The sequence below is a fragment of the Diadema setosum genome, chromosome 2, assembly GCF_964275005.1.
Source record: "Diadema setosum chromosome 2, eeDiaSeto1, whole genome shotgun sequence".
In the NCBI taxonomy this organism is placed as follows: domain Eukaryota; kingdom Metazoa; phylum Echinodermata; class Echinoidea; order Diadematoida; family Diadematidae; genus Diadema; species Diadema setosum.
Window position 1 is genome coordinate 2,108,365 of NC_092686.1, and position 19,604 is coordinate 2,127,968.

The following is a 19,604-nucleotide window of genomic DNA, read 5'->3' on the forward strand; positions in this document are numbered from 1 at the left end:
TCCAGGTAGTCTTCACATAGCAGCAGAGAGTACCGCAGGTGGGCGGGGAGTGGTACCGCACCTATTGCTTGACATTACGTACTCTTGTTCAATTAGAGATTATGTAATGCTTGTGTAACGTGACAAACTGCACAAAACTCTCGAGTTGTTTTGATTGCTATTATGCATTCATTCAGTAGGGCATGGAGGTGCTGCAATGGAAGCGAAATGGGGGACGAACTGGCGGTAGTATCCAGCAAGTCCAAGGAAAGACCTCAGCTCCGTTTCGGTCTGGTGTCTCCCATTCCTTGATAGCCCGTACCTTCTCTGGGTCTGGAGATATCCCACCTTCCTCGACCATATGACCCAGATGCTTCAATTTCTTCTTGAACAGGTGGCACTTCTCAATCTTGACTTTCAATTTCATGGACCTGAGACGACCAAACTTGGATGGTAGATGTCCCTTGGGGAGTGGATGATCACCACAAGGTCAAAGGTCACAGGCAGGAGTCAATGAACTTTTACAGCCCAATGTTAAGTTTTTATGGCGCGTTTCTATTATGGGTCTTAACTTTTGATCCATAGGTCCATTTGTGACCAAACTTGGATGGTAGATGTCCCTTGGGGAGTGGCTGGTCACCACAAGGTCAAAGGTCACAGGCAGGGGTCAACGAACGTAAGGGCCCAATGTTAAGTTTTTATAACACGTTTCTATTGTGGGTCATAACTTTTGATCCATAGGTCCGTTTGTGACCACGCTTGGATGGTAGATGTCCCTTGGGGAGTGGATAGTCACCACAAGTTTAAAGGTCACAGGCAGGGGTCAACGAACTTTAAGGGCCCAATGTTAAGTTTTTATTTCACGTTTCCCTATGGGTCATAAATTTTTGCCCTTTTATATCTCTTTTTAGCTGTTATATCTCTTTTTTTAGCTGTTATATCCCATTTGCGTACAATTTCTTGGAAGCGAATGGGTGAGGCACATTATGGCACTTGCCTTGTTTTTTTTAATTCATGTGTTAGATTTAATTGTTAATTGAAGTTGATCCTTGCCTTTGAATTTCAGTCCTTCACATTTTTCTGCTTTCTGGGCCCAAATCTATGGCTTCTATTAATGTCCTTACATCAAGCTTCAAATCAAAGTTTTTGATTACAAAGAGCAATCAGTGAATGTGCTGTTATCATTCTCAGTCTCACTCTCTTCGATACTTCATGGCGATCGCCCAATCCGTGGTCGAGCTCTGATAAGGGTGGGGGGGGGGGGGTGGGCTCACCTTCCCAAATAGCCCAGGCAAGATAGGGCTAAGTCAGCTTTGTGAATAATGTGATTAATGTTGTGAGAATAGGTTATACTGATTTCATATGCATACAGATCTATGCGTCTGAATTGTTCGCCATCTTACAAAATTATTTATGCTGCATAATGCTATCATTGTGTGCAATAGCAATATTCTTGCTACTTACAGATGGGTGAGGGCTGGCACGTATTCAGGAATGGCACAGGGAGCATCCTCATCAGCATCCTCATCTGCATTTTCATCTTCTGTGGCCATCAAGTTGATATATGCTCTGACAAGGAAGAAAACAATTCCCAAGAATAAGTTGCATAAATTCTGGGGGCTTTTTCTCTCCCCCCCCCTTTCAAATCTCGGCAACGAATTGAACGGTTGACTTGAAAATTGACACAATTGTAAAACAAGTCGGGAATAAAAAATTAGACCATTTTTCATGAAATGTAATTCATTAAAAATCTGAATATGCAAATTTTTTTATGAATTAGGGGGAATATTTGGATTTGGATTTGGAAATTCCAATCAGACTAGATGCACAATGAAGAAAATGACAAGGGGGTCAAAAAGGCCCTCCCCTCGACTAGATTTAAATCTGTTGACTACAATAAGCATGATCCAACTGATGTATACAATGAATATCAGACATTCAACAATGATAGTAAACAGTAAGAGGACGTGCCTATTGTACGCAGCAGATATAAACTTAATACACAGTTGATTTAAGATAATCAAAAAAGCGAAATATCAACAAGTTTCTCTATGAATGCAGTGAACTCTTGTTATAACAAACAAGGTTATAACAAAATTCCTGCTACAACAAAGTAAAAATTCAAGTTGCAACATTATCCCCTCTATGCTTTTTTTTCTTACTCTGGGTGATTCAGCAGGTATGGATTACTTGATTTTCAGTATTAGCATTAGAGGCTTAGGCATTATGTGTACATTGTTGTAATTATAATGATATCAATTTATATCGTGCTAAATCCACTTTGTAGTGTGCTCAAAGCGCATACATACGATTATTACCCCGGTGTCTGGATATCTTATTTCTGGCCAGCACTGACAGCGCTCTCTCTCTCGACTCCGTGGGGTATCCACACATTAATACAGTACCTTGTTGATGTATGTAGAGTATGCAAACCAGTTCAGGAGTTTACTCTGAATGCATCAACATGTTATCAATGCAGTTACTGTTTCTGTTTTTGAAGGCGGTCTCTCAAGGACAGTGCATAGTATTGGCCATACTTTATCAGCTATGTCTTTGTTCGGGAATGCATAACGCTTCACAAATGAGTGAAATGGATGCGTTACTATGCTTTCTGTTACGATCTTCTCCAACATGCTCCTTGGTAGACCTGAAGTGATGTTTCCTCAACAGTAAATGTGGTCCGGGTCGTGATTGAGTAGTGACAGTCTGTACTCTTCTAGAGCATTTTCTAGTTTTGACATCTGGTCGGCAGAAGGCACATTAAGAGGCAACTCCCCTCCAATGTCCTTTTCGCGTAATGCCTCGCCCATCTGTTTTTCTCAGTCAAATTCCTTGAAGGCATGCTCCCGGCTGTAAAACTGTGCACTAATGCTATCTGTCGATTTGCAGTGGAACACCTCCTGAATCACTCCTCTCCTCCAATGATCTTCTTGCAGGAAGGCTTTCATACTCTGTGTAGTCGGGCGACCACAAGTGTCTCCGGGGTATTTTACTGTAATCGCTACGCTTGGTTTTCCGTCACGATCGATCCTTCCACTCAGGGTTATTTGCTTTGAAAAATTTTGTATTTTGCATGCAAAATTGTGAAAATTGTACTGAAAGATGTCATTGTAAGTGTTGATTAAGTTAATGTTAAATGTTTATTGGTAATTGTTTTGTTTTTTTTGTTTTTTTTAGTACGTATGGTCAATTTTACCGAATTTCCTGGGAATAATCATTGATAAGAATGTATTCTTGAAGACATGCGCAGATGCCTTAGAAGTTATTTTTCTAGAAATGCTGGTATTATTCATAAAATGAAGTCTTTCGTCCCGTCCAATATCTTTTTTCCTCTTTAATTATAGTACATTGATAATGTCTTATCAATGTGCTCATGGTACAAGAAAAAGAAATGCAGGGGCTCCGAAAGGGAAACCAGAGTGGTCGAACGTGACAATGAGGGTCTCATGAACGAGTTTGAGCCGTTTTGAGCCTGAAAATGAGGCGCTCCAGAACGAGCTAGCAGCCGTTTTGACCCAATTTGAGCGTGAAAATGCTGCTCGAAAATGCTTCTGTAAATTTGCGTCTGGGCGCTGGCGATCTAGTCTGTTGCTTACCCATGAGGCTGCATTCGGAAAATAGATAGTCTTCGGAACGGCAAGGTTCACCAACATATGTAAAATGGCGATTCTGTGGAGCAAATTTTGAAAAAGTGTGGTCTTTGGAATGGCAAAACTTGCTCAAAAAATGTAACTGGTGATTCTCAGGAACGGATTTTGGGAAAATTTGTGCAAATGATATGCTTAGGAACGAAAGCATACATATGGCTTGTTCTGCGCATTAACTCACTGAACACATTTTTACTCTGTAAATTACGTCCATGTGTTTCCATTCTAGTAGGTGGGAGCAAATCATGATCATGGGTAATTCAACTGAACTGCAAATTTCTGACAAAATTTTAGACGGCGCTGACATAACAGTTGTAAATCACAAACAGTCAATGCATTTGCGTAATTTACAAATGAGGGGCCAAGCATGAGACGACATACACGTTTTTGTATTTTCTCCATTTCTTCACTTTGTTTCTTTGTTAAAACCTGAGTTCCAAACAATGGTGCAGTATTCTAGGACTGGCCTGACATATACTGTGTAAACCTTGACTAAATCCGCTGTAGGCAGGTTAAAGCTCTTCGATATCCTGAGCATGTGGAGTCTCATGTTTGCCTGTTTTAACATTTTTTCAACTTGAGCTGACCGTTTAAGGTTATGTTACTACAACGATGGTGATATTTATTAACAGTGCACTTTATGCTTTGACATGATTTTCATGGGCATAAAAGGAATCATAACCAAACATAAAAGAAATGCAAATTATGATTTAAAACAGTTCAAAACAACTATCCGAGATAAAACTAGATCTCTAAACTCTTCCTTCCACTTGCACCACTTTCAACTGAATACAGAGTCAGGCGTGTCTGTATATGTCTCTAACTGAGCGGATGATAAGTTCTCTGCCGACACCCCTCAGGGCTGCTTCGACGTGCTCCCAGAGTACTGGAAGGGACTCCGCGAAAGGTGGTCGGTACACTTGACTCCTCACATGCCCCCTGAGAAAGAAGTCTTGGGGTGTCAGATCAGGGGAATGTAGGGGGTACTCTGTTCGGTGTCCCAATGCTACCACTTGGAAAATTCTTGACTTCCCCTCCCGCCCCTCAATAATTATGTAATCAAGGAATGTAATAAAAACAAAAGACAAAACAGGTTCCTTGAAGAATTCAAATTTGAACTCTTTGGGAACTTTATAACAAAATCTAAACAAAGCAAAACAAAAACCACATGTAACATTCATAATAATTGCTGTGACAAGTGCCTTGGCAGTTATTCCCCCCCCCCCCCCATAAAAAGGGGGAGGGGGAAGGCTACTTGTGAATGCTTTGAATTCTGTGACTTAATATTTCTAATTGTATTTTTATGCCTCCGCCACGAAGTGTCGATGGAGGCATTATGTTTTCGGGTTATCCGTCTGTCTGTCCATCCTTCCGTCCATAATCAATTTTGTGGACAGCGTATCTAAAATTCAGTGCAGTTACTGTTTCTGTTTTTGAAGGCAGTCTCTCAAGGACTGTGCGTAGTATTGACCATACTTTATCAGCTATGTCTTTGTTCGGGAATGCACAACTCTTCACAAATGAGTGAAATGGATGCTTTACTATGCTTTCTGTTACGATCTTCTCCAACATGCTCCTTGGTAGACCTGAAGTGATGTCTCCTCCACAGTAAATGTAGTCCGGGTCGTGATAAAGCAGTGACAGTCTGTACTCTTCTAGAGCATTTTCTAGTTTTGACATCTGGTCGGCAGAAAGCACATTAAGAGGCAACTCCTCCCTGATGTCCTTTTCGCGTAATGCATCACCCAACTGTTTTTCGAAGTGGAATTCCTTTGCAGGCATGCTCCCAGCTGCAGACGTCACAGCAAAACTGTGCACTAATGCTATCTGCTGATTTGCAGTCAAACACCTCCCGCATCACTCCTCTCTTCCAACGATCTCCTTTCAGGAAAGCTTTCATACTCTGTGTAATCGGTCGACCACAACTGTCTCCAGGGAATTGTACTGTAATCGCTTGGTTTTCCATCATTGATCGATCCTTCCACTCATGGATATCTGAAGGTAAAGCTTTTCACAAACGGTAAAATATTGCAGTTTTTTGTAAAATAGTCCTAAAATGTCATCATGACATTGCACTTTACGCTTTACATGAATTCATAAGCATTAAAAGTTACAAGAATGTCATGACATTGCACTCATATGCTGCTATACATGATTTTAGAGGTATGAAATTAGTTAACCCTAATCAGGCTGGGGGGGGGGTGGGCGGAATCCGCCCCCCCCCTCGACGTTTCGCGCAATATCTTCGTAACGCGATAAGCTCCCGCCGCGATGTTTCATGACTTTTTTCTTCCAAGTATCGCGCAACTTTTGAGACCCAAATTGTTGCGCCCGCACGTACCGTTTTGAGGCGACGCCCATTCGAAAAAAATTTGTCAACCCCAAAATTGCTCCAAAACGTGATTTTGTGTACAAATCCAATGCAAATTGTGTTTTTTTTAATTAATTCACATAAAAATTCATATCTTCACTTAGAATGGCCGAAATTAATTTATTTTAGCATAATAATGCTTTGAAAAATGTCTGTGACAAATTTTGGCCAAAACACAAACAAAAACAAAAGGTCAAAAAACAAAGAAATACATAAGAAATTCAAAAAACAATAAAATACATAAGAAATTAATTTCGATACAGATTTTTTTTTATCCTATGTCTCAGAAGAATGATACAAGAAACATTTTTAAAAAGAAATTAGCTTAATTGGAGCATAAATAAGTGATTTAGAGCCCAAAACTGATTTTATGCATAAATTACAATAATTAATTAATATAAAATATAAGAAAAATTTTTTGGAGAAAGCAACCATACATTTTGATAGAATACGTCGCGGGCGTCGCGTGTGCCGATTTTCGGCGCGATCGCGGGTTCCATAGGCGAGATCTGAAGGGGGGGGCGGAATCCGCCCCCCCCCCCCCCCCCCCCCCCCCCCCCCAGATATAGCATAGCCAAAAAAGCCCAGCCTGATTAGGGTTAAGATATCATAACAGTGCACTTTATGCTTTGACATGATCTATATAGGCATAAAAGGAATCATAACCAAAATGATAAAGGAATGCAAATTATAATTTAAAACAGTTCAAAACATTATCCAAGATAAAACTTGATCTCTAAACTCTTCCTTCCACTTGCGCCCCTTCCAACTGAATACAGAATCTGGTGCGTCTGTACATGTCTCTAACTGAGCAGTTAAGTTCTCTGCTGACACCCTTCATGGTCGATTTGACGTGCTCCTGGAGTACTGGAAGGTTCTCGGCCAAAGTTGGTCGGTACACTTGATTCTTCATGAACCCCCAGAGAAAGAAGTCTGGGGTGTCAGATCGGGAGAACGTGGGAAGTTCTCTGTTGGGTGTTCCAATGCTGCCACTTGGTTGGGAAACAGTTCCTGCAGGAGCTCTCAGGCTCGCCTTGCAGGGCATCCATCCCAATTAGAGCTTAGAGCCCAATTGGTCTAAATTTGCAAGACTCTTACTTCATTTTTCTTCCATATCGGGGCCTGGGTCACTGCCTGTAGTGTTCTTGAAACAATAGGTACGCTAATCTGATGAATCTCTTCCCTATTAGACAGCAATTCGCTCTTGGCATAATACCCAAGGGCACACAGCACTTGGATGCTGGGATCCAGTGGATGAGATCATTGCATTTGCTTCTTTGAGTCGTCTTGGAAAATGTCTATTATGTGGAATACCCCTTGTCTTGTGAACTGATAATTCTTCATCATTTCAACATCATTGTATGAATCAATGGGATATGTTCTGTCTTGAGTAAGGCCAAAGAGTAATGTTTACTGAACTAAAATGCACCAGGTCAATGCTCTCTAGCCCATCAAGCTGTGTTGATGTGGCATCTTACATTTACTCCTGCCAAGTTTTATTATGACCTCCATGTCCTGACGGAAGCAACATTTAATAGTAAATACACTAAGCATGATATAACATTATTTACAATATATTCCATAAAACTCAAATTCTAAGAACATCAGTACTGAAATATTTCAGTGAACTCGGGAGATCTTGGGAGATCTATTTACAACATATAACAAAATGAAAAATGATGGACCACTGCCCAACACAAAATGTAATACCACTACATTTCAAATCAAGTGTAAAATAATTGTATATAGGTGTGATGTAGCAAACACCAGTAACCACACGAAGCTGTATGAGGCAGTCTAAAAATTAAACAAATCAAAAAAAAAAAAAAAAATCACCTGTGCTGGCACTGTGAATGTTAAAAGATTAAATCATACTTTAAATACTTCTGCATTCACACAATCTGACTTCCTTTAATTCTTCATTCAGTTTGTATTTACATTCAAATGTCAGAAAACATTCAGACTAAGGTACAGACAATATAAATTTATATTGACAAATATGTGGAGACAGCAAGAAAAGCAAGATTTTATGAACAGCTGCCACCATAATAAAAACATATACAATAAAAGTCGAATTGAAGTAAAAAACATAAAGAAGAAAATCCAAACTAACCAAAGACACACATTTAGAGAAATACAGAAGATACGTAAAAAAAAAAAATGAACACAAATAACACCCGCATACATAGATAACATTTCCCCCCCCCCAATAATAACAAGTTCTATCTTTGCTTAGAAGACCCGTTCACCAGCACAAAGGGGATAGTCCTGTGTCTGTTTGTCATGGGCTGTTTTCTGCTGTCCCCTGGCCTTCTCAGGCTGAACTTAATTTGCAACACTTCTACACTTATCGAGTTTACTCCCTCCAAATCTTACGTATTTAATATGGCAACCTGCTCAGGTGCTACATATTTATTGTGGAACCATCACAATGCAGTTTTATGTATATGGTGTAAATCTGCATTTTTCATTCCAATGCTGTGCTGCCAGTAGCAACCTGCATTTTATACCAGTGTATGAGTATGCCTGCATCTTTGGGCACCAGTGCAGGAGCACATGGTGGAAGGCTTCTGCTGAGTGTGCTGCATCACAACGCTTAGCCTTGGACAGTGCTGTCATTTTTTTCTGGAGTGCTTTTGCAATGTGCCACATGTCGTAGCTGTGGTCTATTTCTGGATATTTTTTCTTGAATCCACTTTGCAACCTGGGTGTGCCTGTCTCTCGTCAACCTTCCTAGCTGCAAGCCAGATTTCCCAATCGTGGCAAGACTTCGTACCAGCCCTTTCCTCTCCACAGCCTTACTTGGAAGTTACATACAAAGTTGTAGTACTCTGAACTGATTCATTTAAAACATATTCGTTTAAGTTGTCATCTCTACCTCCATTCCCTGTGCCTTTTTCACTGCACTGTTTAGTATAGATTGTTTTGCATCACACCTACTTAAATTTCAGCGGCCCTTTTCATACTAATGTACACATTCAACAGTCACATACGCCATACACATATAAAAATGCGTATAATCTCTATGATGCCATTCTAGAAGCGTAAATCACAAAGTATTTGGGTTGTAGCTTGAATGTTATCATATTGATTAACCATGCATGAAATGAAATAAAAACAACATATACCACCTGTTTATGTCCATGAGAAGCCTCCAAATGTGTATGTCTCACCTTCATTTTCAGCATGCTTTTCTTCGGTTGCCACTGCTTGGTATCGTTTCTCTTTCCTGATTCTCTTTACTTCTGGTTGCTGGGCATGCTTTGCTGCTTTGATCCTCTTTATGTTAAACTTCCTGAAAAATTTAGAAGCATGCTCACCTGCTGAATAATGGAGTCTCTTGAAGATCTCCGTCCTCGGATGCTCCCCTGTTTTGTAAACAATCACTGCATCAAAAACTGCTACTTCGAGCCTCTTCCTTCCTACAAATATTGGTTTTGGGCAACGTTGCCAAGTCAAGTTGTGGAAACTTTCGTTTGTGTTTTGTGTTCCCCCATGAGCACAGACTTCAAGCAACTTGTCTTTTATGAGAGTTTCATAGACTGACTTGATCATTTCACTGACGTATGAGGCCAGTTTTTTCTGTTCACTTCTTCTTCTGACTTACTTTTTTGGGTGGGACACCAGTTTCTGCAGTCCTGATAGTCACCTGAGCGATGTTTGAATGTGGCCCAGATGTCTTTCTTCATTTTTTTGCATGTTGTTTGGATTCTTCCTTATGGCTGCTCCGTAGTGACCTTGAAGTTTTTTGATTTTTACCTGAGTGAGCCTTCCCTTCCCAGCACCCAAGATCCCCTTCGCATCACGGCCCTCATAATGGAACTTCTTGTCTTTTACCTGTTTGCATTTGTTCATAAGATGCTTGCCCATCCTCTTCTGCACATGTCCATAGCACTCTAACTTTTTGATTTCCTTACCTGGATATATTGGTGGGTTTGCTGACGATACTCGATGATATGACTTGAAGTCTCCCTCTCCTAGATATCCTGTATACTGTACCTGGTAGTTCTTTTCAGAACGTTTGAACATTCTCTCCATGGCAGCAGGTTCCATAGCTCCAGCAGAGTCTGAATGATTCTTGTCACATACCTTTTTCATGCGATTTCTTCCCATCTGTAATGGCAGTATTGATATATTACGAGAAATATCTGATCAGTATACTCTGCAACTGATATAGTAAACGATACGCCCTAACCAGCTAAGGACTGATTGCTTGGGCTGAAACTGCCCACTGGCACTGCATCTAGTAGCCCGCTTTGTCTTCAGTGACTTTCATACGAGGTTTGCAAACTGATCCGAAAATTCATTTGCCATCAGTGTTGGTCTCGTTGATGAAGTCGGCAAAAAATTCCTATTTAATGCCTCTTTTTTTTTTAGCAATATTGAGCATAAAATCAGAATTTTCATACCGATTCGACAACCATACATATAACATTGATTTACTTCAGTTTCCCTAATTTTACATAAACAAAGTAAATTGATTTATAAACAAATTGGTATGCACTAAATAGTTATGTAAATATTTGAAAGTTTCTAGTCAGTCTATTGCAAAAAACCCTATATATTCCTTTTTTAAGCAATGATGAGTATAAAATCGGTGTCTTCAATAAAAGCATCAAAGAACACTTGTGCGTTCCAACCGTGGCTGACTAAAGTAAACTTTGACCTTTATGTAGTACAAGTCTACACCGTCTTCCAGTTTGTCCTCAGGAAGCCTCTTGGCTGCTAATTTACAGGCAGCACAGTGGTTGCTAAGGACCTCAACATCTAGGACACAAGACTTGCTGCCTGCAACTGTGCCAACGCTATTCTGACTACAAAACCCCCTACATTGCCAGGTTCCATAACATGAGACTGTCATTATATCCCCGCCAAACGAAGTTTGATTTTTTTCTCCTTTTGTTACCCTTTCCTGATATGCTGCTACACATTGATTCCTGTGCACATTTTGTGTGTGTGTGTGTCTGTGTGTGCGTGTGTGTATGTGATATTGTGACACAATGACTAGAAGCAGCCTTCTCATGCATGTTCTTTGTATCACACACTCAATTCAAGGTTTAAAACATCAGCACAGTTAAACCTACGACAACAAAAAAATCTACGACAAGCACAACAAATACCCTGTGAGCAAGATAACGGTAAATAACTGTAACTGTATGAACTTCTACACATGAAAGCCTCTCATGTCCTTCATCCCTGAAAGTACATATTACTGGTACATTCTTTTTTAGCAATGCACAATAGTGATAATGTGCAGATATTGGCAAGACTATAAATAAATACTTGCAACATATTCTGAAAATACAGAAAACAAAGGTCATTTACTTTTTTTGCCCTCAATTTATCTTTAGCAAAAGTTTTTAGCTGAAACCTTCTCGAAACTGTTTTTTTAACTGATGAGTCATTCATAATCTGAACACTGCACAAGGCATCATATGCATCTTATCCCAATTGCCTAAACTCAAGGAGACATTTCTTCTGTGCTGGTTGAGCAGAAACAGTAGTAAATATATGATGTAAGCTACTGTCCTGAGCAGTAGAAAACATTGAAGTGTTGCATAACACTTGAAAGTACGCTTTGACATTGGCAAATTCTGCGTCAATGACAGATTTCTGGAGGTCACGCTGAAACATAAGTTTTCTTGTAATTCCTGTTTGCTCTTCAAGATTTTTCACCAACTGGGCTTGACACTGCAATGTTGCACTAATTTTTCCTACATGTTGAGGTAAATGCTTTGAAACTGCAGTCTTGCAATCTTTATTGATCAGCATCTCATGAGCCTCATCCAATGCAACCCGAGAAAATTCCTTTCCAGTGATGTAAGTGAAGAATGTAAGTGACGAAAATGAAACGGAATCAAATATGCATAATTTTGCCTATCAAGGGCAGTGAACAGTGGTACCATTGATTTCAGAGCCGATAATCTTAACTTCCAATTCCCTGTACGTATTACTAACCAAAGATTGACATAACATAGGCAATCTTTTACTAAAAATTGGTTCCAAAACCGAAAGTTTCAAACTTCTCAGACATTTCATTACAAAACAAACTGAACTCATTCTGCATTGGTTCAACAAATTGTGTGATAAAAACCTGCTGTGATGCCAAAAACTTATGGCAATCTACATGCACTTGTATTTACCATCTTTGATATCTACATGAGCTAAAACATCTTTCACAATGTCCAAAAAGACTTCTTTGGTGAAACCAACCTCATGATCACTCTTATATGAAAAGAAACTAGAAACTTGCAACATAAGAATTGCCTCATATATTTGTAACAGAAATCTGTGGGTTTGTTTGAAATTTGTACAGCTGCCTAAGCTTTTTAGTGTGGATTGCTTGTGGGTTAACTTGGCCACATCCTTCAAGCCAGCATCCCAGTAGATTTTCATAAGAACCTCTTGGAAATTTTGAAGGATGTGCCAGTCTCCCAAAAATGGCACAACCCAATCAAGAGTATCTCCATATTCAAACTTCAAGTTCAAAAGGAGACATACAGTTGCCCCATCACCAGCAATGACTAAATGATTCAATGACTGATTGATGTTAAATGCTTCATACAGAAGACCAAGTGTATGCTTTAAAGTATCTGGTGAGTCTGCCTTCTCATTTAGTACATACATGTATGAAAACTCTGAACGTTCTATATTTTGTTCGCTCTTTAATGCCAATTTATACTTAAAACTAGGAAGGTCAGAAGATTTATTCTGCACCACATAAAAATATCTCTCCAAAGTATATAAACAATGGCTTTATCATACATATCTTCCCCCTGCTGAGAATCCTGCTCAGAGAATGAGAATTGTTCAAGTGAAAGCTGGGACCTTATTGATCTTTTGTAATGTGGTGGTTGAAATGAAGATGGCCCTGGAATATCAAGAGAGTCAAGCTGCGCTAATCTTCTGCGGACGCTTGGTTTGTTTTTCAAATGCACTGGAGGCTGAGTCATAGCAGAACTGGTACTGGCTACATCAGATTCATACACAAGCAATATTTGATGGCTCTACAGGATTAATGTCTCACAGTTTTTCATTTCTGTGGAAATGGACAGTACTGTATGAATTCAGTGTGTATTTGAATTGATGATCGTTGGAAATACTGCAGTTCTTCGACAGTTGCTATGATAATGTTTCTAAGATTCCACAAAAAGGGGTGAAAATTAAAAAGGACACTATCAAAGTTAATGCCTGGTAGTACAAGTACACTTATCAAAGTTCTCAATCAGATGGAGCTCCACGTTGCTGTCCTCTGACACCCATGGTACTTCACAGGAGTCCATGATTTCTTCTACCAAGTCGGTTACAGCAGGGTTGTAGTCGGCATTCTCTACAAGTTGAAAAGCTTCATCATAGTCAGTGACAGATAAAGGATTACTTATGTATTCAGATGTGAACTGTTTTGCCTGTTTACGGAGAAATTCATTTCCGTTAATGAAAAACATTTTGGAAGTGCATGTTCACGTCTGAAGATTTACTAGACTGTGAGGAAAATGATGTTCTGTCAGGTACATCTTGAGAACTATTCTTGCCTTTTTGTAAGGATCTTACTTTTGAAACTGAAATATGCCATGCACATATAACATCATGAGACATCTCTGCACTGTAAAAAAAAAAATTCCTCTTTTGCACGCATCTCTGTGAACAATCAATAGCTCACCAAACTGGTGTGTGATCTTACCCTTAACATATACTGGACTTTTATTTATACGGTCAAATTGCAGAGCATCACAGCATCTTTTCAAAATAAGAATAGAATAATACTCATAAACAGTAATAAACAAAACAAAACAAAAATCCTCTGGGCACAGTCTACACACATGTAAATAAACATCATTTAAAGTTCTGAGTAACAAGTCTTCATCAGACTCTGATTCAGACTCCGATTCAAACACACACCTCTGAAAAGAACTCTCCATACTCTTGAGTGACATTTTACCAGCACTGCTTTGTTTTTTACGATACTATGTAACAAGGTCTACAAATAATGCTGTCTTGTGTTCCTGAAAAATTGTCATTTATATCACACAATCGTTGTAATTCACTTTCAGGAATATCTCAACAAGTGTATGTTTTGTCATCAGAAGTCAGTGACACTTCGCAAACAGAACAAGTCTGATAAAATCTGATTTGCTCATAACGTGACAATTCCAATCCATGTTTGAGGCACAAGGGTATAGTAGGAGGTAGAGAAGTACATTCTATGAAGAATGCAGCACATTCTATGGAGAATGCAGCAGTGAATGACTCTAAATCACACTTACAACCTCTTGATGACATCTCACCACAACAATCATAATGAAACAGAAAACAAATACCTCTTTCTTTTGTACATGTCATTTCTGGAGTGTATTTGGGGTTTTTCAGTTTTCGAACAAATTTTATTTTGCAACTACTACAAATGCAATCTGTCATTTGTATATCTGCACTGCGTTCCCTAATAATGGATACAAGGGCATCAGACTTCATATCACATAGATGATAGTATTTAGGTGATGATTTACTGCAAAGTTTACAAGGTCTGCAAGAAGCTTTCTGGCAAGGAGCCAACATATCTTTCACCCCAGCAGTGAGAATGCTTGATGATGTTCAGCACAACCCTTCCTGATGATAACTTCATGATTCTAAACCTGAAAATCATGATGCTTATGTATTATCCTGATTTGCTTTTTGTTTAGCAGCCTGTCAATTTCCGGGTTAGTCACCCAGTCACACTCTTGTAGGGGAAGCTATGGATTTTGATGTGTTCTCATAAGGAATTCCTCAATGCAATTTGAGTTCTCTCTGAAGTGCTTTTCTTTGTCTGTATTTCTTTTACATTCTTTCCATATCCACTTAACACAGCTTTGGATTGTTGTATGTGCTTTTGTGTTATCTATACTGTGTGTCAAAAGTATTGTCACCCTTGGACGCAGAAAAATCTTCATGTTATTACTCATCTCCTGATTTGAATTTTTGAAAGATTTATTGCTTATATTTACTTTCAATGATTTTTCAATAGTAAGTCATTCTTAATTTACCTTTGACAGCACTTTTCTACTGAAAATTGTTTCTCTTTCATCATTGCTGTAATTAGTGGTTTATCCGCCTGACCAAGTTAACAGGGTCTATCTGACCGTCTCCTGGTTTTCTGTCCAAGTCCAGGATTTCTATTGCACCAACTTTACACCCATCTGACACCCATCTGAGATCTTATTCAATCATCAATGGAACAATTTATCCTTTGAACTTGAAGTTTAACCTTTCTTCTCCTTTTTTCAAACTCAAAGGCAGTACCTTTTAACACAAACTTTAATAGAGTTATCATATCCTACCTGGAAATGTGGGAGCCACTGCTTCTCTAACCACCTTCTCAGTTTGGCATTTTTCTTCCATTCTGGCAAAGACATAAACATTTTAACAGCTGCGTCATACTCCACAACAACTGCTGCATGTGCACACCGTCTCTTCATTGACAAAACTTTGTGTTCGTTCAACGAAACACAATTCTCAGTCTTGTTCATCCAATGAATGGGTGAACATCGCCATTCTCATACCAAACGAGGTAGTCTCTTAGAAGTGTCATCTGGTTTTCTTTGGTGATCTCTTCCGTACTGGGTATCCATGTATTGGAAAGGGTCTCTCCTCTTTTCACCATGTTTTCCTTTATGACAGATGAGGATTCCCCTTTAAAACCTTTACTCTAGAAATAATATTATTAAAGATAAAATATTAATAATTTTGATGATGATGTTAGGAAATCTCTCCAGCACTGCTTTCACCTTATCCGTAAGTGAGGCATACAGGGTAAATGACAAACTCTTGCCATATCCTGTTGGATTCCAATTGTGTGCCTTCCTGCTGTAATACTCTTAATGACATCTCTTTGCTTTTCTTTGATTACAAAGTTTGACCCAAATACTCATTCACGATATCGTGAAGATCATCATCCATCGAGCGTGTCAGTATAATTGATTGAACAAAGAGAAAATAATGCTTGAGAATAAAGTCTTGCTTGCCACAAGAGCCATGTCTATGATACGATCATTTTTTTGTCTTTCCATCAAACAGCTTATCGGTGTCCCATTTCTCATGGAGAATCTTGTCAGCTGAATCATGAAAACTAAGTATGATTTCCTGTCCTCTTGTACTGGTCACAACTATGTCATCACCATAATGTTGCTCAAGTTTCTTCCTGAGATGTTTCAAGGTATAACCTACATTTCCATCCAAATGCTTGGCCATTTGAATTGAAAGCTCCCTTAGCGAATACTGACACTCGTCACTATCTTCACGAAACTCGCAAAGTTTATTGAATGCTCTTTGTCGCAAGTTCTTTTCTGAGCTTTCTTCTTTCTCTTTCGTTAAAAAAAAACCCACGAAACAGCGCATTGGCGATGATACTTGGCTCCAGCTGCAACCAGGTTACAGTCATTCCTGTATGTGTTCTGATACATGAGTGCCCCATCATCATTTCTTTCTTGTGCTTTATTCAATACACTCGTTTTGCAATCCAAAGTTTCCACATTACTTACTGCCTGTCTTCTAGAAAAAGGGACCTTGCTATCCTGAAAAACAGACTCTGAACAGAATATGCAATGAGTTTTTAAGTCAAATTTCCCAGAAATTCTTGACTGCAGCACAGGTACATTGCACTTCATCATCTTCATCAGACGTAGACTTCTTTTGACAGATACAATAGTATAGTATAGAACTTCGGCAAAGTTCATGGATTCTCAGTGGCGTTGCCTTTTCAAAAACCATCTCCTCACTCCAAGCTGTAAGACACCAGTGTCCTTAGACCCTTATCCCCAACGATAAGAGTCTCAGATGAGCACTCGTTGCAGATTGTACAAGCTTCATCCATTATCTGCAGTAACAATGAAAAACAAAGTAAACCAGAGTAAAGATTCAATCTAGGAATGCATTAAGTATTTTAGTTCAGTAAGAATGGTAACTTTGGAATGTAAGCTAACTTTTTCGTATAGTTTAATATTAAAAAAGAATAAAGAAATAACACCATTCAGCTGCCGTGTGAATGTTCTCTCTGAGAGCGGGGGAGGCATGTTCAAAATTGCACATACACTACTCAAAAAAAGTTAAGGACCACTTTTTAACGTACATAAAGATTTTATACAAGGTGTTTTATTTCTGGAAATACCTCAGTACAACTGTCCTAAATGTCCTTAAACACGCTGTAATCAATTTCACGCATGGGTGGTTTCAGTTGTTGCACAATGTCTCTCGCATCACTGCACATCCTGAAAAGTGGGCCCCGAGGGGTATCAGCTACCGACATGAAGTGGTAAAAACGAATGTCTGAGTGTCTTTCAGGCAGTTCAGTAACGAGTGTGACCACCTCCTGCAGCAATAACGGCTTCACAGCGCTGTCTCATGGAGCTGATGAGGCGATTGATGTCTCTGACGTCCAGTGCATCCCATGCAGCCTCCAGAGCCACACCCAGCTGCTGCAGTCCAAGTGGATGGGCTTCGAGCTGCTTGAGACTCCTCCCCATCATGTCCCAGACGTGCTCTATCGGGTTTAAGTCCGGGGACCTCGCTGGCCACTCCATACGCTCAATCCCCTGGCCCTCAAGGAACTCGGTCACCACCCTAGCTCGGTGGGCACGGGCATTGTCATCCATGAAAATGATGTTTTGTCCCACATTTTCTGCAAATGGCACCACTATAGGTTCAAGGACCTCATCCCTGTACCTCACTCCTGTCATTGCTCCCCCTGGGACCACGTAGAGACGAGTACGGTTGGCGTAGGTGATGCCTCCCCACACCATGACGCTGCCTCCCCCATAACGGTCATGTTCTGCAATACAGGGGTCTGCAAATCTCTCTCCTGGTCGCCTCCAGACTCTCGAACGTCCATCATTGTGGTCAAGGGAAAATCTGCTCTCATCTATGAACAGAACTCTACGCCATTGCTGTCTGGTCCATCTGACATGCTCCCGGGCCCAGTTGAGACGAATTCTTCTGTGAGCAGGGGTGAGTGGGACACACTGAGCTGGCCGTCTGGCATGCATATTGGCTCTGTGAAGTCGGTTACGGATTGTTTGAGTGGAAACAATCACTCCAGTTGCTGCAGCGAAGTCATTGTTGAGACGGCGTGCACTGTGAAAGCGGTTGCGGAGGCTGAGATTCGTCAAGTAGCGATCATCTCTAGGGGTTGTCGAAACTGGTCGGCCACTGCGGGGTCTCTCGGAGTATAGCCCTGTCTCTCGGTGTCTTTGATTTGCTCTGCTAATGACACTGTGTGACACGCCCATCATTCTGGCTACTCTTCGCTGACTGAGGCCAGCTTCCAGCATCCCTAGGGCTCTGGCTACATCTGTTTCACTTAGGTGGTGTCTTGGCATTGCTGTTGTAGGCAAGTTGTTGATTGTACAGACTAAAGACAGAAAATGCTTTGGAAGACACTTGTCTTATGGCCCACTGCAATGATGCCAGAGACATCATGAAAGAACTGCATGTGTGAAATTGATGTCATTGTGTTTGATGGCATTCTGGACAGCTGTATCTTGGCATTGCTATTGTCAGCAAGTTGTTGATTGTAGAGACTAAAGACAGAAAATGCTTTGGAAGCCACTTTTGTATGGGCACATTGCAATGATGCAAGAGACATGAAAGAACTGCATGTGTGAAATTGATTTCATTGTGTTTGATGGCATCCTGGACAGCTGTATCTTGACATTGCTGTTGTCAGCAATTTGTTGATTGTAGAGACTAAAGACAGAAAATGCATTTGAATCCACATTTGTACCACTTCACAATGGGCCCACTTTTCAGGATATGCAATAATGCGAGAGACATCATGCAACAACTGAAACCACCCATGTGTGAAATTGTTACAGGGTGTTTGAGGAGATTCAAGACAGCCATATTCGGGTATTTCTAGAAATACAACACCCGGTTTGAAAATTGTATACACACATTAAAAAGTGGTCCTTAACTTTTTTTGAGTAGTGTATATCGGCAAGCGACCTCTCCTCCGTGTGCCTATTTTGACGGACGTTAAAGTCAACCGCTTGTTGATGTCGCTGCTGGGCATTGAGGGCTCTCTTCGTGATTTCATAAATGAGGACCCCCTGTGGCACAAGGACCAGACAATGCTCCACTTGAAGAATGTTGAAAATGAAACAGAGATGCTGCTATCTTGGGATTTCAGGGTATTGAATATATTTTGCAGATTTAGCCATCCATGATGGTTATGTATTATCCTGATTTGCTTTTTGTTTAGCAGTCTGTCAATTTACGGGATAGTCACCCAGTCACACTCTTGTAGGGAAAGCTATGGATTTTGATGTGTTCCCATGAAGAATTCTTCAATGCAATTTGAGTTCTCCTTGAAGTGCTTGTCTTTGTCTGTATTTCTTTACATTCTTTCCATATTAAATAAAATGTTGGACTCACCCTCTTTGTAGAGTCGTATCTTGAGGATTCGGCCGTATGCTGAGGTGATGACACCCGTCTAGATGAGCCAAAATGTGGTTGGAATGAACTGCTTCAAACCACTGGGCAAGGGGAAGGGGGATGTACGGAGATGGTGGCTCATATACTGCTGTAGCTTGTGTGAAGATAACACTCCTTTTATGATGATCACATGCTGCTAGATACTC

General features: G+C 40.1%; 2 pseudogenes; both read right to left on the reverse strand.

Annotated features, from left to right (window-relative positions):
• Nucleotides 1–172: 172 nt before the first annotated feature.
• On the reverse strand, nt 173–12,950 carry LOC140246364 (uncharacterized; annotated as a pseudogene).
• Nucleotides 12,951–13,030: 80 nt separating this feature from the next.
• Nucleotides 13,031–14,466, reverse strand: LOC140246365 (uncharacterized; annotated as a pseudogene).
• Between the last annotated feature and the right edge of the window lie 5,138 nt (nt 14,467–19,604).